This window comes from Alosa sapidissima, chromosome 1 (genome assembly GCF_018492685.1).
Source record: "Alosa sapidissima isolate fAloSap1 chromosome 1, fAloSap1.pri, whole genome shotgun sequence".
In the NCBI taxonomy this organism is placed as follows: domain Eukaryota; kingdom Metazoa; phylum Chordata; class Actinopteri; order Clupeiformes; family Clupeidae; genus Alosa; species Alosa sapidissima.
The window spans coordinates 40,772,606-40,794,256 of record NC_055957.1 but is presented as its reverse complement, the minus strand read 5'-3'; positions in this window follow the sequence as shown (position 1 = coordinate 40,794,256).

Here is a 21,651-nt window from a genome sequence, read left to right as displayed (position 1 = left end):
ATGTATAATATGATTTACTGCAAATTGGGGACTGTTGTTTGGGGGGGTTGTTTGTATTTTTTTGTTACTGGAAATACTTGGTAACAAAGATGTAATATGGAAATAGTGATTATACACATTACATTTCCATGCTTGGGTGACATCGCGACCATTTTGACAGAACATGTGGCGGAGGCAAATGGTTGATATAATGAACTCATCATCCCTCTCTATTCTGCAGTGTTTACTAGTGGTTGTGCTATGTGTGCTACTCTGCTCACTATTCAACATGATAACACAGAGGCCTGTAGAAATACAGCAAGACATCGTTGCTAAAAAAACATGTAAATTCTTGTTATAACTAGATGTACCGCAGAGTGGTACAAAATATGACCACCGCCCAGTCCAGCACATTTTACAAAAATGTATCACGCTTGTCAATTAGTGTATATGCTCACACAAAAATCGCTGCAAAAGATTCTTTCCAATCTGTGGAAAGCATCTTTTGCAGCGATTTTTGTGTGAGCATATCAGCGAACATCCCTGACCACTTGGTGAGTTTCACGTCTTTGTAAACGAAAGTTTAATGCGTTTTAGGAAGGATTGTTCCAGTGCACCTATGCAGCGTTGTGGAGGAGGGGGGGGCGCAAGCACAGAAACTGAAAATTCTCAGGACAGCAGCATGTGTCCAAATTTCAATCATAAACGTTCTATTTAATCATAAACAGGGCTGAAAACAGGGCTTTAAGTGTAAAATACCGAACTTGTCCTTTAAGTTTTTTTTTTTTTTGACTAGGACTACTTAACGCTCATTATCTCAAAATAAGATCTGGCGACTTTAGCCGGGTTCTCATGGGTGGGGTCACATATGTCTCAACATATACTGGAGTCACATTCATAAACATAAACAGGATCCTAGGTTTTTAGAGCTAAAAATAATAATAGTGGTGATAATGGTGAATTTACTGAACTTCCTGCCTACCTTTAAAATTATGAATTAGTAGTAGAATTACAAAAAGGTAAGTGTTATACCTGAATAGTAACAAGCTAATATGTTAGCGTCAATAAAGTAAATAACTAGCGCGGAGCCTGTGTCAACCAGGTCTTCAGCTCTTGGAAGGCACTTTAACATCGATCACTCCACCTGGAGCCAAAAGGTTCCGAGGGCTTGAAGAAGGTCTTATTGTTGACTAGCTCTCCAGTTTTCATTTTCTTTGATCGGGAATGGGATGTGTGTTGTCCTCACTGCAGTGTAGCAACTGTAGCTATACAACCAGCTAACTCTGATGCAAAATGACGACAAGTCGTAGTGAGCAATTGTTTGCTGTTTACTGTGGCTTCCAACATCATCTTACATGGCAGAGTGAAAACTATAACAAAGGAATAAAGTTTGACTGTTTTAACATAAATCTTGTCTAATGAAATATACCTGTAAATACATGTAAATAAATATTGTAACTATGTGTAGTATTTCCTTTTTATACAGTATTGTAACATTAACTTAACATAACAATGAATTTTGTACTTACGACATTGTCTCTAGTGCTAACAACAGATGGATTACATGTGCACACATTCTGTCAGCTTCCTTTCTTCTATACAGGAAATAACCTTTAACCCCAAACTCCAGATCTACAGCGTATCAAATTAAAAGTCCCTAACATTTTGCCTTAATGGCAACACAATCCCCCTCTGTCCTCTGTGAGGTCACTACACAAGTTATGAATTAACTAAACATATGAACATCACTCTTTACTCAGAAGCAAAACAAGTTATGTTACTGATTTAAGGTACTTCTTTGAATGTCCTTGATCTGTGGTCTTTAATTCCACCTTACGGACTTTCCTGTCTTCTCCAGGAATAGCCTTTGTGATTATCGCCATAGGCCAGTTGTTGCGGACAACTTGGTTGTCCTTAAGGAAGACGACATCTCCTTCTTGCAGATTTTGGTGGGACTTGGTCCATTTCTTCCGGCCTTGTAAAGTTGACAAGTACACTTGTCTCCAACGGCGCCAGAACATGTTGGACAAGGCTTGCACTTGTCTCCACTGCTTGGTTAGGAGGTCTCTGTCCGTAAAGTCTCCTGGAGGAGGTGGGGGTACCGACTTTCTGAGTTAGCAGCATAGATGGTGTGAGAATGAATGGATCCTCTGGGTCAATTGAAACTGGAACTAGAAGCCTTGCATTCATAATTGCTGCCACCTCCGCCATTAATGTGCACAAGACTTCATGAGTCAGGCGAGTGCCATCTTCAAGAAGCATTGACTCCAGGATCCTTTGAGCCACTCCAATGAGGCGTTCCCATGAACCGCCCATGTGCGAAGCATGTGGTGGGTTAAACACCCAGGAGCATCCTTGTTGATGTAGGTATCTCTGCATAGTGGTGTCTGGTTGGTCTGCGTTCATCCCGAGTTCCCTGCAGGCACCAATGAAATTCGTGCCACAATCTGACCTTAGTTGTTTGGCTGGTCCTCTTATGGCAAAGAAACGCCTTAAGGCGTTGATACAGCTTGATGTGTGTCCATTGAGGCAATCACCTCAATGTGAACCGCCCTGGAGCTCATACAACAGAATAATATGGCCCACCGCTTGCTCTCAGGCTGCACCCCTCTTGTACGTCTGGTAGTGATGTGCCATGGTCCGAAGACATCCAGTCCCACATACGTGAAGGGAGGACAGGCCTTGAGACGCTCTGGTGGCAAATCTGCCATTAGTTGCACCTGCATCTGTCCTCTGAGTCTACGACAGGTCACGCATTTGTGAAGAGTTGAGTTAATGAGCCCTTTACCTCCCAAGATCCAGAGTCCTGCAGCTCTCACAGCGCCTTCTGTTAAATGGCGGCCCTGATGTTTTACTTGGGCATGATGGTGTCTGATGAGCAGCACGGAAACATGGTTGTCTTTTGGGAGAATTACAGGGTTCTTTTGCTCAATCTCCACGTCTGAGTTTTTCAGGCGGCCTCCAACGTGGATGAGGTCATTCTGCAAGATAGGGTTGAGACGGCGTAGACAGCTGTTTAGAGAAACTGGCTTGTCTCTATCTAGAGTTTCAAATTCCTTTTCGAATGCTTTCCTCTAAACGGCTCTAATGATGACTTCTCTCGCTTGGGAAAGCTCATCTGGAGAGCGAGGCAGCTCACATTTATGCCATCCCCTACACTTGTCCATGATGTTAGGGGATTTGTAAGATTTTGCAACATGAATTAAGAGTGCCACAGCTCGCTGGAGTGTGTCAAAGGTGGAAAACCTCTCAAAACGCTCTATGCTGAGACCTTTGTCGTGTAGCTGGGTGGCATAACTCTTCACATCCGGACGAATCTCCGCATCCAATTCTGGAGAGACTAAGCTGAATGACTGAAAAGGTTGTGGTTGAATGGAAAGCTTGCGCAAAAAGGTAGGTCCGCTGAACCACACTGTTTGTGTGAGACATGTTGCTGGAGCAGATCTGGACACAATATCAGCCGGATTGTCCTCAGTGCGTACATGGTGCCACTGTTCAGGTTTTGTGGTCTGGCGAATACACTGGACTCGATTGTGGACATAAACATAACCCGCCTGGATTGGTTGTAAATGTAGCCAAGGACCACTCTACTATCCATGTAAAACTTAATGGAATCTAGCTTCAAGTCCAGTTCATCCTGAATCAGTTCGGCCACTTCCACAGCCAAAACCGCTACACATAGCTCAAGTCTTGGTATGGTTGGCTCTGATTGAGGAGCAAGTTTAGACTTCCCTATGACAAATCCAATGTCAATAATGTCTTCTTGAATGATCTTCAAATAGGCTACAGCCCCAATGGCCATAGTAGAAGCATCACAGAACACACAGAGTTCTACTCGTTCCGCCTTGGTTAGAGAGATGCCTGTGTACATCCTTGGTATATGGAAGTGCTTCAACTCTTGAAGTGAGTTCCGCCAAGCCTCCCACTTGCCTAATTTATCTTCAGGTAATGGGGTGTCCCAATCTGAAGCCTCAGAATTCAGCACTCTGAGTAGGGCTCTTCCTTGGATTACGACCAGAGCCAAAAAACCCAAGGGATCAAAAACACTGTTCACCATGGAGAGAACTCCACGGCGGGTAAACGGTTTGATGTCAGTTGACACAGAGAAGGTGAATGTGTCACTAGCTACCTCCCACAGGAGGCCTAAGCTGCGTTGGGTGGGCGACTCCTTCCCACAGAGGTCTACATCTTTACCAGCTGCCACACAGTCCTCACTTGGAAAGGCTGCCAAGACAGCCGGACTGTTCGATGCAAACTTGTGGATCCTGAGGTTGGACTCCTGCCTGGAGTGAAGCCTGAGTCCTACGCAGCAGGTCAATAGCTTCAGCATCAGTTGGGACAGAGCAAAGACCGTCATCAACATAAAAGTGACGCTCAACGAAGTTGATGGTGTCTTGTCCATATCTTTGCGCACCCTTTCTGAAAGCTCTTCTAAGCCTATAGATTGCCACTGCTGGAGACAGGCTATTCCCAAAAACATGGACCTTCATCCTGTAGTCTATGACTTCATTTGTCACATCATTGTTCTTAAACCATAAGAATCTCAAAAAGTTCCTGTGTTTTTCTTCTACAAGGTAGCAGTAAAACATCTGCTGTATGTCTGCCATAACAGCAGTCCTTTCGGAACCGCATGAGTACTCCCGGAAGGGAGTTGTTAAGATCGGGCCCAGTCAAAAGCACATTATTTAAAGAGATTCCGGAGTGTTGGGTACTCGAATCAAACATCACCTTGATTTGACCTGGTTTTTGTGGGTGAAATACTGGAAAGCTTGGTAAGTACCAACACTCTTCATCTTCCCTTAGTCCTGGCGGCACCTCAGCATGATCATTTTCCAGTAGTTTACCCATGAATGCCACATATTGCTGTTCCATCTCCGGCTTTCTCCTCAGGTTGCATTGAAGTGATTCAAACCATTTGAGTGCTTGGCTGCGGTTGTTAGGCAACCGTTCTCTAGGCTGCCTGAACGGTAATGGAGCGACCCAACTGTGTGAATTATTTCTGTAGACTTCTTTGTCCATTATGTTCAAGAAGATCTCATCCTCAATTGATGGTGCCAGCTTGTTGTCCTGTTCAGTGCGGTCAAATACATTTTGACCCAGCCTGTCTTCTTTAGCCCTGCTGGGCCCTAAGACACTCTTCCTGGGCTCTTTGCCATGAAGCTCATCCCTGACATGCATAAAGCTTGTGCACGGTTGGAGGAGCGAGGGCAGTCGACAATCAAGCACTGTTGTCCTGTAAGTGCTGACATTTTGTCTGTGCGCATTCCCTAGGCAGACCTCTCCAACCAACACCCAACCTAGGTCAAGGCGTTGAGCAAAGGGGTCGTTGGGAGGGCCGTTTACTTGTTCCCTTACCTTGTGCACACTAATTACGTCTCTACCAAGCAGCAGGAGGAGCTCTGCAGTGGGGTCCAACTCGGGGATGTGTTCTGCTATTTTGACGAGGTGAGGTTGATGAAGAGCAGCGTTCGGTGTGGGGATTTCAGGCCGGTTGTCAGGTAAGTCGTTACATTCAATAATCGGGGGGAGAGGGATTATCACTTTCCCATCAAGTGCTTTGACCATAAAATCTTCAGCCCTTCTGCCAAATGTTTCCTCTGTGCCAGAGCACGTTCTCAGTAAGTAAGGATGTGGCTTACACTGAATGTTGAAAAGGTCAAAGAAACTGGACCTCACCAATGACCGGTTGCTTTGGTCATCTAAAACAATGTATGCCTTGATAGCTTTATCTGGACAGCCCTTGTGATACACCTTTGCTAGGCATATCTTGGAACATGACCTCCCAACTTGTCCTGCACCACATACTTCAGTGCAGCTTGAGCTAACGACTTCCCTACTGTCGTTACCCTCTTCTCCCTCCCCGCCATTCTGTGACGAGGTTACAGGAGCCGTGGTCTGTGGTGGAGGGCCCGGATGCATAGCTGAAACATGTTTGGTGCTGTCACACTCAGAACATTTCACTACTGCAGTGCAGTCCTTCGCCACATGATTATTTGAGCCACAGCACTTAAAGCAGAATCCTCTCTCTTTCAGAAAGGCTTTTCCTGTCTTGAAGATCTTTGGCTCTAAATGCTTTGAACTTCTTCAGTGGATGAGGCTTTGCATGTATTGGGCAGCTCTTATTTGGATCACTGGAAGTGCTTGAGGGTTCTTGGGGTAAGTGCTTGGGGTTCTTGGTGCTTTTAAGTTGGGGACTTTCAGCCTTTACAAAAGATCTGCTAGCATTTAAAATTACAAAACTGGGATCATTTCTTTTCTTTGCCTCATAGCACATGAATCTGGAAAAGAATTCAAATGGTGGAAACCGTCCACCATTTCCTTCTTTATACCTTGAACCCGCAGAGATCCATTTTTCCTGAAGTCCATAAGGCAGCTTGGCTACTATAGGTTCAATGCCGCGTGCAGTATCCAGGTAGGACAAACCTGGAAAGTAACCGTCTTCCTTAGCATACTGCACTTCCATCAGCAGATCTGCTAGCTCCCTTAGCTTCAGATTTTCTTTCGCCGAAACCTTAGGGAACTCGAGCTAAATATTGCGCAAGATGTTCAGTTGCAGACACGCCCTGGTCAGTTTTTAGCTGGGGGTAGTAGCACGGAGCCAAAATATTCAAGTCAGTGCGAAACTTCTTTGAATCGACTTGAGCATCCTCTCTGTCAAATAAAGTCTGGCCATCTGGTGGAACATAAGCATCGTCTAGGCCATCCTCTGCTAAATTCAAATTACTTATGTTATTAGCCTGTGGTGGCTCGCGTGAGGAAACAGGAACCTGCCGGTATGAAGCAAAGGGGTTGTTCGGACTGAAAATGAGAGTGCCATCTGTAGCTGGATGAAATGGCCAAGGGCCAGTCTTCGTAGCTGCTCGCTTTGGGGAGCTAGTTGGGCCAAAATGAGTTTGGACGTATTCGCTTGTCCACTCCATTTTATCTTCTTTTGAAAAGCCTGTTTCATCCAACAGAATACACTTCTGCATTGTGTCAGCCGATTCCCAAATGGCTGCTTCAGCTTCAGCAGCTGCTGCGGCACACGGCACATGGCGACTTTCTTACTTTCTCCCACTGTGATTCAGCTTTTATAGCTGCCTTTTCTATTTTAGCTTTAGCCTCTTTTTCTGCATATTCAGCACGTACTTTAGCAGCTGCTGCTTTAGCACATGCACGGATTACTGCACTGTTTGATGACGCAGATGAGTGAGAACTTCCACTTACTACAGAAGACTTAGCACGTTTTCCTTTCATCTTGCCACGAGGTCTTTTCACTGTGTTGTCCTCACTGCAGTGTAGCAACTGTAGCTATACAACCAGCTAACTCTGATGCAAAATGACGACAAGTCGTAGTGAGCAATTGTTTGCTGTTTACTGTGGCTTCCAACATCATCTTACATGGCAGAGTGAAAACTGTAACAAAGGAATAAAGTTTGACTGTTTTAACATAAATCTTGTCTAATGAAATATACCTGTAAATACAAGGATACAAGGAAGTTTATTGTCACATGCATATAGTTACTGGAAGTAAGAAATGCAGTGAAATTATGTCTGGTGTCAGCCTATTTGTGCATTTATGGGGGGGGGGGGGGTGCTAACAACAGATGGATTACATGTGCACACATGCTGTCAGCTTCCTTTCTTTTATACAGGAAATAACCTTTAACCCCAAACTCCAGATCTACAGCGTATCAAATTAAAATTCCCTAACATTTTTCCTTAATGGCAACACAGGATGGATTGGATACCCTTGAAGCACTTCATTAAGAGGGCGACACAATCTCGAGAAATCATTCACAAAACGTCCATAGTAGCCGCAGAATCCCAAAAAGGATCTGAGCTCTGTCATAGTCTTAGGTCTGGGCCAGGAGACAACGGCAATTCCATCTTGGGACACTATGTGCCCTACATAGGTGAAAGATGTTCGGCCAAATGGACACTTATCCAGCGACAGCTTTAGGCCTTCTTCCTTCAGTCAGTCCAAGACCTTTAGCAACCTCTCTTTATGCTCTTTGATGGTTCTGCCAAAGACAATCAAATCATCGAGGTACACCAGGACTTCCAGGAAGTTCATGTCTCATTCCATCACTCTCTGGAAAGTTGCAGGTGATCTGGAGATCCCTTGAGGCATGCGGTCAAATTGATAAAAGCCCAGTGGACAGATAAATGCCGTCTTCTCCTTGTTGTCAAGGTTCTCAACAGGCTGAAGAGCTAAATGTTTCAGGTAGGTACTGTAAAAGCTCCTATACAAAATAGTGAACTGTGAACCACTATCTAACAATGCTTTTGCAAGTGGATATTAGATGTGTTTGTGGTGAGAATTAAAATGACATGGAAGCAAAACCGAACTGAGATGTGTTAAGGAAACATTCCCAAGGTTTATTACAAGCCGGCTCGGAGGAAAACAAGAACCAAGTCGCCTCTGTCCAAGTAACCTCCCGACTCTCGTATGTCACTGCCTTTTATCTTGTTAGTAGGCTCTTTGTCTGCTCCAGTGGAAAAGTTCAGACACGCCCCGGACCTATGCATGCTTAATTGGCGCCGACCTCCTATGGTGAAGTCTGGCATAAGACAAAGGCCGGGCCGTCGTATATGACAAAAGACTTGTTTTGCAAATGGTCGAGGCGTGTCTTCACCTGGCACAACCAGCAGTTAATGCAATCATGAGGCAGACAGACTGATGAAGTTAAATTACATTTGTTTACAGTATGTACTTACAAATAATTTTTACTACATGTTGACATGGCCCCTGGGGACCAACATACCAAAAATAATTTGGTCATCCTAGGCACTACGATTCTCGAGATATTCACAGAAAACTGTGTTCAGCCAACCCTCCTTTAGGGTGGGGCGACGGATCAAAAGGAAATACAATGGTTCCATGTCATCCTTGTGGGGCTACATGCCACCAAGTTTCGTGCAGCCCGGTCTTTCAGTGTCCCCGGAATCGTTGACGGAAGTTCACTGAAGAAAAAAAAAACAATCCGGAAGAAAAAAAGACTAAACCTGACGATAGGATACTGTATAATAACATATTCATTTTATTGGACAAATAGATGAATAAATGTCACTGGAAATAACCATGTGAAACAAGTGTTCTCCAGTGCAGACACAATGCAATCCATCAATCCATAAATCCATACATAAAGTGATAATGATAAAATTATACTACAATATACAAAAATATTACTGTACATACATACTCTCTCTCTCTCACACAGGGCAGGCGGAAGACATGGGCATTCTGGGCAATTGCCCTGGGTGCCAAACTACCAGGGGCGCCACAGTGTGGCGAGCTATAGGCTACAACATTGAAAACACATTGATTGTCAAAAATAATGACATAGACTGTTTAAATGCAGGAGCAGTAAGTAATTAATCTTCAGTGATATCGGTTAAATAACAGTCATGAATGAGACGTTCAAAGCCTAGTGCTGCAGAATACAGAAAAGTGCACAGATTGAAAAACTTCTCCCGCGTATGGGTGTTGATCTTCAGCCTGAATCGTCAGGTTGCTAACAGTGGAACGTAGCAGAGGGACGACATGTAATAAGGTTAAATCTGAATCTCACCATGTCACCGAATCAGGGAAGCAATGAGCTCGTTTCCCCGCAATAAGATGGTCCTATCGCGGGTGATATGAGACAGTGACACTCGAAGTGCGTTCCTAATGTCACGTTTAAATGCACATCTAACAGACGACATCATATTAAATAGGTAGTCCGATTTCTGTATAATAGCCTGTAACAATAATATGTTTATGCTACGTGAAAAGCCTAAATGCTTAATTGTAGGCTACCATTTTGTCCGTGAGGCCTGGTCACAATTGTCCCGCAACATTTTTTTTTTCTTGCGGTCCAGTAGCGCTGTAAAGTATAGCAACATTGAGCTCTCCCCACATTGAAACCAGCCCCAAACTGCACGCTGCAGACAGGGGCTTCTGCGAAGGTAACACAGTCGAAAGTGGCACACAGTTTATGAAAATGGGGGCGACATATTCCTATTTCGCCCAGGGCGCAGGATTGCCTTCCGCCGGCCCTGCTCACACACACAAGAAAATACACACACAATGTTATCTCACATCACCCTATTGCTTGACACCTGGTCTGGACATCGTTTAGGCTGGACTATCACTGCAATACGGTGAATAAAGATCAACAGTCTTCAGAGATCTCCTGTCTGCATTGTCTCCTTCGGACGCCTTGTTCCAGAGTGCTAATTAGTAAGTAGTTAGGTGATAAATTGTTCATTGGATTCGGAAGTGGACCAGTTTTTCCACGACAGATGAGTCGACAAATGAGTCGTTATGGGATGGGTGGAGATGGCCCCTTGAGCCCAACGTACCAATGTGGTCCTCCTAGGCCCTACGGTTCTCGAGATATTCACAGAAAGTTGTGTCCACCCTACCTTCCTTTCGGGGGTCCAGTCTGGGGCTTGTTTCTAGAAAGCGTTGTTTGCTAACTTGCGTCACAACCAGGGGCGTCACTAGACCTTCACTGGGGCACGTGCCTTAGTAAAAGTCTCCAGTGCCCCAGTACAATTCTAGCACTGCTCTCGATGGAAATGGCATTCATGAGCACATCTTCGAGCCTGTCACTTACCAGCCAATAAAAAAAAACAAGGAAAAAGAAAGGGGCCATAATAGCCAATCAGGAAATAGTACCTCTGTAGCTAAGGAAGATTGAACGCAACAACCAATGAAAATCGTTCACATGATTCTTCCGAGTATTAAGTCGTCCCCTGTTTTAATGTAACAACAAATTCACAACTTGTTTGACAGAAAAAATGACAAGTTGATCGCTGTTAGATAATGTTGCCAACATAATTAGCATCTGTTTTTCAATGCTTAGCGTCGTAGCCTAAATTTAGCAACAGTTTACCAGCTTGTGCTCTCTCCCTCACACACACACACTCACACCATGTGTAGGCTGCATGCACACATGCGGACAATTAATAATGATTTATACGTATACTGGAGAGAGAGTCCTGTAAAAGTAGCCTATACTGTTTGTAAAGCTGTCCTACTGTAAAACTAAACATAGCCTTCTGATAAACTATTCAGAGATGGACATCAGACAATTCTTCCTGAACAGAGGCAGAGGGAAAGGAACAGTGAGGAGAGATGAGGAGGACGAGGGAGGTATGATAATTGCCCACATTAAAGGTAACATTTATGCTGGTAATAGCCAGTGCTGTGATTTGATCAATGGTTTAATGGCAAACTTAAATAAGTTTGCTGCGTTTGTAAATGTAGCCTATAATAATCTACACAGAATCAGACTCTGATTCTGTGTAGATTATTAGGCTACATTTGCAAATTATCACCAAAAGTCAGTATGAAGGCTTAGTAGGCTATTTAAGCTACAAAGAACTGTAGTATTGCCAGGATGACTACAGGACCCTTGTCTGGGAGGGAAGTATATCTCAAAATTGAACGGGAAGTCATCAGCGAGACCTGGCGAGACTGCCACCTAGTGATAGACCCACGAAAATGGCCTGGTTTTGACCTGACGTGCATGCGTCACTGATTCGACCCAAAGCGGCAACCGAGTTATGATAAAATGTCCAGATTGTGCGTTTTCATGAGTTTTCGATCGTCATATATTTAATTTCCATTCATCACAGAGTTCCCAAAATCACATATAAGGTGTGTTAGAGTGTCTAGTTTCGTAATTTTAAATCAACGCATGGGAAGGAAAAACGTAATATTACATTTTTGGCACTCAATGAGTTAATAACATTTGCGATACCCAGACATTCGTCCAGGCTATATATTTTTTCCAACATAGATATTTAACACAAATAATGGCACATATTGGTCGGCTTCAGTAAAATGTTTTATGTACCGGTACTTGCAATAGGTTTAGGTTTTTGCAGATGACAATGACAATGCCAGCATTAATCACTCTGTTTAAATTAGAAAAATGTCAACATAGGCTGTGGCAGAGAATTTCTAGGGAGTGGGGTATTACACATTGCCACTGTTTCCACCAATGATATGTGTCGCTGCATCATCAACAACGTTGTTGGAACTACAGTGTTCGAACGTCGGAGGTAGCGAATTGCGACACAGGTACAATGCTTTCTGGAAACAGGTGTAACAATGTTGTTGTTTCGTCGCAAGTTGCGTCGTACCATGGTGGTTGAGCAACGTCGTTGCTAACTTTTCTAGAAACGACCCCCTGTACGACGAAGTATTAGGGCCACACATGAAGAAAAAAATATTTTTGCCATGACGAGATTAAACTCGACATGTAGACTTTAACCCATAAAGGAGTACCGTCACACTGGTGTGACGGGAATGTTGAGAAATGAACGTTCTAAAGAATATCTGGGTTCATTGAATTCAACATAGAATTTTAGAACCTTCAATTGTTGCGGAACTTAGAACGTTCAAAAACCTACACCTTTAAGGGTTAAAGTCGCCATGTCGACATTAACTAGACTAGGCATAGGCTACGTGCTCTCCCCAATCTATGCACAGACTAGGCATTAGTGCACTCCCCAATCCCAGACTTTCACATTGCATGTTTGTTTGTAATGGATGCAAAACAACCAACTATGCTGAATGTCTATGGAGGGACGAATGAAGCTGTCCTCCCAACCAGGGGAATATTCCATCAACCTCGCTAATGAAGGCGGCGCTTAACAGAAATAGCCTGGCTTGAACTAGCGTAGACTTTCACTTGGGGCTGAAGCCGTTCCATTAACTCAAGTTAGCGGCATCTTGGCCTCGTTTATTCAAGCGAGGTTTAGTTCAGCTTCATCTCTGCTCGTGCACGAGGTAGAACAGTAGACCAAAACAGTAGATTGACGAAAAGAGGATATATGTCGTAAAATTAAGACAATACTAGACGATTTCTGTTCGATTTGGCAAGCACCATCTACAGGATTTTCATCGAAAGTCATCAAATTTAACATCGAGAGAAAAAAATAGATTGCCTACAGAAATTGGAGAATAATGGAAGCATACATTTAAAACAGCAATGGTATGGTTTGAAATCAATTGCGAGTTTGATTGGCTTCACTCTTAAACACATAGACTATACAGTCTATGCTTGAACAAAACGAGTGAATGAATAAATAGTATAAACTCAAAAACAACTTATGGATATGCATATGGATATTCAAAACTATCTATAGCTTACGTTCTTAGATTAAAAGTGTTCTCTCCAAATTATTGTATAGGTGTAGGTGGTCATAAAATAAATAAGTATCAACATAATAGCCTATAGCCACATGAAGCAGTTTCAATTATTAGCTGCCTAGGCTACAGAATAATTATCCTTGGGCTTGCATCAGATATAATATAGCCCACTGGCAAAGCGGTCACTGAACAGCCTACCAAATGTGCATGACCCTTTATCAGCAGTAGACATATGTCTTTCATCAAAGATTATAACTAAAAATGGCATTATCAAGGTGATAAACAATGTAGCCTTAATACTTCGTATGGGAAGCGAACCAGAGAACACGCAAGAATGTATCCTTTCTTATGCCGTCTCGCTGCACGTTACACCACCACCGAACGTAAGTGACACAGAGTAGCACGATTCCTAGAACCACACGCATGTGAAGTTAAAACATTTTTAATCGCATAATCTTCATACATTCTTTGGAGCTAGTGAATGTGTAAATCCACGCTTGGTGCACTGTCGGAAAAAAACATTTCTTGGCCTACTTCTATTTTTGAAGTTGTAGGCTACAGGTGACGAGAGCACAGGTTGACGGAACCATCTTTTTGGACTCGTTTTCCGACTGATTGTTTTTTTTTGCAACACAGCTTAATTTAGCTTGAAAGTTAACCTGCTACGGAGCAGGTTAGTTCTGTGGCATAAATTCCCATTGTTACCAAGCTGGGATTCACATTAACCTCATTAATGGAACGGAATTCTCACTAAAATTAGCGAGACTTATCGAAATAAGCCAGGGTTGTCCTTTAGCGAGGTTGATGGAATACCCCCCAGGCAACCCCATGTATTCTAAGTAAATGCACACATATCTATGTTTATAGCCTACTATATTTTTTGCAGGTGAGACATGGAATAGCAGTTTTAGAAAAATGAGAGTGACGGCATGTGGGTCATGAAGGGCAGTTATTTGGATGTGCGGTGGCCTACCCACGTAAAAACAGAGTGAAATAACATTTTATTTTATAGAAACATTATATCATTGGAAACATGTATTATAGATATATATGGCATAGTGCATGTATTTCCATAACCACGAGATGCGCTTCACGATGACGGCAATGAGTTGTTAACAGACAAGACGCAATCTATCTGAATCTATCAGCAATCTAGCAATCTATCTAAAATAACACATATTTGAAGTAGGCCTATTATTCATGTCACATATTGTGTGTTAGTGTAGGCTACATAGCTTAATCTGTAGCCTAGGCTATGTTTAAACTGTATTTCGAGTTTAATGTCGGCATGTCAACTTTAAAGTCGACACGTCGTGATTAAAGTCAACATGACATTTCAACTTTATTCTCGAAATGTCGAGTTTAATGTCGGCATGTCGACTTTAAAGTCAACATGTCGAGTTTAATCTCGCCATGGCAAAAAAAAAAAAATTCTTCATGTGTAGCCCTAATACTCTGTCGTAAGTCTGGCAGGGGAGTGACGGATCAAAACAAAAATCAATGGTTCCGTGTCATCCTTGTTGGACTACATACCCACCAAGTTCTGTGCAGCCCAGTCTTTCAGTGTCCTGGAAATCGTTGACACAAAATTAGTGAAAAAAAAACAATTCTGTCAGAAAAAAGACTACATCTTTCACCACTTCGCTTGCGTGGCAGTCATAGTTAATGATGAGCAATGGCTTACTTTTTATCAAATTATGAGGTTAATCAGGACATGTGAATGCTGAAATTCCACAAAATCAGTCTTGAACAACATTGGAGTATGTTGATTTATTCCTTGAAACCAAAACCACACATTATATTTTCCCCATGCATAAATGCCCGTGCCTGTGTATGATAAAAATGGATCATTTAGAGTAATATTACAGGGTCTCATTTTCTGAAATTTCAGTGAACCAAGAGGTTCTCTTTGAAGTTCTCAGTCTTCTCAGAAACAAATAAGTGGTGAAAATAAGGATCGTAAATAATGCATAAAACCCCTCTCTATACCCTTCTCAGGTTTTTTAAGTACAGCTGGAGGCGAATTCAAAGAGCTGATGTAAATTAAGGGCCGGCTTTGTGTTTCAATGTATGTTCTAGTGTCTCTTGGCCCTTCAACTAATGCAGCGGTCATGGAAGATGGTCCCTGGATTACAGTACAAACTCCAATACATCATCCTTACTGTTGCAGGCAAATACTGCTTGCCATGGAGCGTGTGAACAAACCGTTGTGCATTTTTGAAAAATCTTTTTTTTTTTTTTTAAAGCTGGCATTGCAGCCAGAGTTTGCACAGTTCTTATTTTTTGTGAGCCAGCACACATAGTCAAAAAACATAGCAGTCATGTCTGCACAGAACCAATCCATATTATCTAGATATCCATATAAATCTGCTCTATGCTATTGTTCTAATCAGCTCATTTTGCTTTTTTTTATTAATTATTTGAAAGGACGTTTTTTTTTTTAAAGTTATTGTTTGCAGACTATATTTGAGTTCAACATAATTTTGTATGAAAACAGATCATTTTGTGTCCTCCCACAGAATAAGTGTTATTAACTTAATTAATTAATAATTAACTTAAGCCCAATACAAAAGGAATGGACTCATTTTGAGGAACGGCCTAGTTAATTTTTCTGTGTAATGGTGTCAGCTGTCCAGGCCCTATAAAACACTTAGCCAAAGAACATGCTTATGCAATAGAAATGTTAGAGAATTAATGCAGTAGTCAGACTGCAATCTCTCTCTCTGTGTGTGTGTGTGTGTGTGGTAACAATAACATTGCCACTACACGATCATTTTGAATTAAGTTAATAGTTTAACTCAGTGAGTTCATCAGCCAAATCTGATAACAGTCCAGCTTCAGTGACATTTCTTCTTCAGGAAATAGGAACCCTCATTTGGAGTGTTCTGCCCGTTCGTGTGTGAGGTGGTTAGCCGGCTACATTTGCTGGGCAGACAGTGTTCAGTTTCCCCAAGAATGACGCTGATGTTCCTTTTAAATGTTTTACTTGGAAACACTGTAAAACTAAGCATACATATAAATACATCTTAGTTATTTGTTCATATTACAGCAGATATGTATACGCAATCATTACAAGCTTTTAATACAAATACAAAAAAAACAACAACTTTAGCCTACTTAAATACAGATTAATATGTAAAATATGTAGATTTTGGTAGTTTGGTCTTTTCATGTAGCCTTGGCAACTAGCCATCTAGTATACATGTAGGCCTGAATAATGTGCACATGAATTAACACTTGTTAAACTCACCTCAACATGTCTTTTGCAATCATTTAACCCGCCATGGGCAATGCTAAAGTCACTGTTACAAACAGTGCAGCGTGCAAGACTAGGCCTATCATTATTTTTTACTCTTATGAGACAATAACCTACACTTTGAAATGGGTCTTACATTTTCCTTTTTTTGAGGCACTTACTCTGCCATGACGCTCCTGTTCCTATACACTGAAGTGATTAATTAAGTTCGGGAGAAAAGAGATAAAAGCCCGCCTACACTGAAAACTGATTGGTTGATTTAGCGAAACAGGCCAATCAGGATGCTCTCTGCGCTCAGGCACACACGCACCACCCCTCTCTCTCTCTCCCCCGTCGTATGCATGCAACACTCAGATGCACACGTGGTCTCGCATGCGCGCTCTTGATCGCTCACTATTGATTCCGGGAGATTTTGCCTAATTTGCGGGCGTCAGGGAGTCACTATCAATATGCGGGAGACTCCCGGAACTTCCGGGAGACTTGGGATGTCTGCAAATGTTTTCTGGCCATGTAATACTGAGACCCCGTTTACACGAGCATGTGTATTTTTATAAACGAAGACATATCCCTACGTTTGAGCCTTTCATTTAGCGAATGGGGAAATAAAGACATAATTGGGACTAGGTTGATATTATATCTACTTAACTATTGTAGCTCTAATGTAAGCAATAACTAGGCTAGCTAACAAGGAAACTATAAAAATATCTGTCCATTTGGCAACAATAAATAAATTAATGGATATCAAATAAACAAATTCATGTTTTTCATTTGTGACCATTGTTTATCTAATTTTCACATTTCAAAAGGAAAGGGTAAGGTACAGCTAACTGCTATCTGTGCAAACAGTATGGTAACGTTAGGCTACCAGACAGGGACAGTGGGGGGTAGGCTATTTTGTGTATCTCACATTGTTTTTTCTTCCAACTGGTAATTGTATTGCTGCTACTGGAACAATTGAAAATGGAACATGTTTCCCCACTCAAGAAGTATTGAGACAGTCGTAAATCGCGGGCTGTTATCCCAGTGGACGCAACGAATCCAATAGGAGGCACTGGCAACGCTACCCAGCAACAGCTCAGTAATGGTGCCCGCTTACTTCCAGTAGTTTCGCCGGATTCGTGTATAGGCTCTATGCATGGCTCCATTTTGGATTTGCTTATATTGGCATTTCAACTTCCTGTTTACATTAAAACATTGGCAAATATTGCTTTGTCATTGTCATTGTCTTCAGGACCTCGTGTCATGGTAATGTAGACCGACTTTGTGAAAATGTTGTGTGCCACTCCCTCCAGCAAAAGGGAAAAGGGTTTAAAATGTTTTAACCTTAATCAAGCAACTGATGTTACTGAACTGGTTAGATAACTATAGTATGTTGTTCAACTAGCAATAGCCTACTATATTAAACTGACAGGCCGGTAATCTGTCATTTTCTGTCATAGCCTACTATGTACAGCGTAAACATGAAGTTGATAGCCCAATAGGAAGAGAATCCAAAATGGAGTCATGCATAGAGCCAATAGGGGATAAAATGCTTAAGACCAAGTATATGCAACACTACCACATTTTTTAACTTAATGACACCTGACAGGACTGTCAGTTCCACTACATGACTGAATTGATTGTATCCATATTTGTTGACCTTAACCGTGCCGGACGGGGCTGATTCATAGAGCTGGCTGTCCCATGTCATCTGTGTTCGCCTTATTAAAGTTGGCTCTCTAAATCTCATAGACATTTTCAGCTTATTAGATTGTACTTTCAATAAAGCTGTCATCTGTACAAGTGACCCCTTTCTATGCGGGCAAGTCCCCAGATACTCTCTCATACGTTTCCTGTACTGCTTCCATATTATAGCAAATGCTGCAATAGGAGTTAATCAGTTGCATAGTTTCTGAGGGAATGAATACTGTGTTTGTATGAATAAACAGCTAGCTATGTATGAGAGGGGAAATGTGGCTCTAGAACTCATTTACACATGATGATGTGTTCCATATATTTTGTTCCAAATGAATTCACATTCACATGGTCATTCCATCTTGTAAAAGAAGCTATTTATTTGTAAATGGCAATTATTTCTTTCTGGAATGTATTTAGAAACTGCCTAACAGCTGCAGTTGAGGCCTAAATGTTCAAACAAGAAATTGTGGCAAAAGCCATTTCAAGGTATTTTGCATGTCATGACTCACTAAAATGGCTGTTTGGAGGTTTTGATGCAAAGCCTTAGTAGCAGACAGGACAGAAACGGCTTTGAGGTAAAGCCTTAGTAACAGGAAAGAAAAATCAAAAAGGAGTCAGTGGCTCTGTCCCCATCCAACTCATTCACATATTTAATGTTTAATCTAATAAAATGAGACCACAATTTAGTAAAACGAGCGCACAATTTAGTAGCTCACATTTTCTCGATATACAAAAAATCTTGCCATCTCCTGGGCTCCGTATCCATCTGATGTGTTAAAAAATAAAGAATCAAGCTTGGAGTTGTGAACAGCAGTCGGAACAGAGCATTTGGTTGCAAACGTGATTAAACATGCACAGAACAGAATCTCAACAAATATGATCTGATGCCAATAGACCTTAGCTTCCACCTTAGTTGCATTCTACCCTAAGAGTTGTGAATTAATCTACCCCCCTCTAATGAATCGTTTTCTTATTTGACTCGAGACTTCATACAAACCTCTAGCATTTCCACTCAGGCTAGTGGTCTGTGCGGGACGGATTTTTCAGTCCCACGCCCACTCACTGCTGCCTGTGCGTGTGTGTGTGTGTGTTTGTGTAACCTGACACTTTAGTGTGACTTTTGACAATTCAGTCACCCTATGGCTTGTCTTTGATATTAGAACATGAAGGTGGGGGCTATATGCTATCGTTCTACAGTAATTTCTGAATTGTGATGTGTGATATGTCATGTAGATGCTGTTATTATGCACATATTCATTGGTGTGATATACATAATTGATGTGATACTCTGACCAATGACAACATCTACAGTGCATCATAGCTTGGTGTGTGTGTGTTTGTATATATATCATAAACTTCACTAAGTCCATGTCAACAGTGTTCAGTGCCAACACAGGTCCAAGCCATGTGACTCCTGCACAGCCAAGGCGTTAGGCAGAACAAACTTACCTTCTGTAAAGACCAAATGACATGCCATTCCATACAAGCTAATCAGCAAATTGAAAAATGATCCTCCAGTCCTGTCTCTTACCTAATCTAGTTTTAATTAATCACACACGTCCGTGCTGATGAGACAAATGGCTGCAGCTGAGACAGAATGAATATCAGGGGAAGGCAAAGGAGATGGTTGTGACATTTGTCTCATGCCCAACCAATTAATAACCAATTTGCACCAAATTTATAAAGTCTGTGAAATGTGATGGAATTAAATGGGCATTAATACCTTTACGCAATTATTAACTGGAATAGTGATGAACATTCTCTTATCCTCTTTGCAGGGGATTATTAGAGCTCTGCTCACCCTTTGTCCCTTCCACTGCATGGCTAAAAAGAACATTTTCAATAGATATTAAAGTTAATTTGCATGCCCGGCATAGTTAATAATTAGGGGAGAAACACCAGCATCTCAGAGTGCACATGTGCTGATTTGGTAATTAATGGTTAAAGGAATCTCATTTCTGCTATTGCTATGTGCCCTTGCAAGAAAACAATATTGCAAAATTAATCTTTTTCCGTTATTTTGCAACAAATACTTGGGATTACTTTGTGTGTGCATTGAGAGAAGTTAAGAGAGAGAGAGAGGGAGTGAGAGAGAGAGAAAAAAAGTGAGAGAATATGTCTGAATGATAGAAGGAAAAAAAGAAGTGAGAAAGTAAGTGAGAGAGAGAGAGAGAGAGAGAGAGAGAGAGAGAGAGAGAGAGAGCGCATTTACAGTATGTGTATGTGTATGCCACACACGTGTGTTCTTCCTCGGTCACCCATTAGTTTCCAGCCTAATCTGCACTGCCAAATAGTGCTGAATCCGCCGTGCTCATGATGGGAATTAAGCTTTGTTATCTGTTGTTCTGGCTGAGTTGAGGTGTGTGCTGCCCCAAAACCTTCGTACCCCACGGCACTCCCGTCCACATAAGCCCCAGAGCCTTGTGCACGGAAAAAAAAAGAAAGAAAGAAAGAAAAATGAGTGTTCTGCTGCAGCACAACTATTCCCTTCCCGCGGGTCCCCGAGGTCCTCCGTCATGGCCCCCGGCTCCGGGAGAGATGCTGACCGAGGGGCCGCCAAGCAGCCGGTTAATTAGGAGCCCGAGCGAGGGGGAGTCGCAGCTGGGGTCCCGGGGTCAGCGGAACACTCACACTCAGCGGAGGGCACTCTGGGCGCATGTGCAGGGATTAGATGTGGTCTACGGACGGGCTCACTACATCACCTGTTCACTCTGTCACTCCGCTTACTTGTTTGCTCCAGCCTTCTATCCGCCTTCCTCTGCTCATCCTTTGCTCATCGTGTAGCTTTTTGTTTTTTTACCCATCATGCTGACACTCATTTTTTCATCTCTCTCATTCACTCTTTCCACAGCTGTCTGCTTACTGGCCTCTTTTACTATTCACATGGCGTTGCAGAGCATTGCACCATTTGTTGATTCATTCATTCATTTACACATTCATGCATGCATTCATGACTGCCCATACATGGTTGTATGAAATGTCTAAAAACCAGTTGTGCTCAAAAAAATTAGCAGTGCCTTTAGAAAAATGAGTAAATGTCAAAATTCTTCAAACAAATTGTACTTTAATGAACACAGATGCATTGGGGACACAGTACATTCTATTCCAAAGCAAAACAATTGGGCAAAGTCAACAAAACTTAAATAATAATAATAATAATAATAATGATATTTCATAGAAAGTCAGAAAAAACAAATGTTCAAAAAAATAGCAGCGTTGCCATCTTTCCTTGGAAACTCAAAAATGTACTGTACAAACTAAGAAATTCTTGATAAGTTGGCTGAGTATTCTAAACTAATATTTTGTTGCAAAACCATGGTTTCTTAGCCTGACGATCCAGACCCACATTAAAATGTAGGGTCTGGGCACTCACCGTTCGCAGTTCTCAGTCCAAGGGGCGGGATAATCAGTTGTCTTTCAAATTCCCTCTGCACTCAATAGGACAGCGGCAGCGCTATGAGTCTCATGCGTTTCCCACCAGCGGAGCTAGTTGGCTAGTTCAAACGTTTGCCAACTTAATAAAAGCTTAACTCGTGTCACACTGTTCGCCAACAGCAACATCCATCTTATTTGTTTTCAAGTAGCAGGGAATTCAAGCCAAACCGTTGCA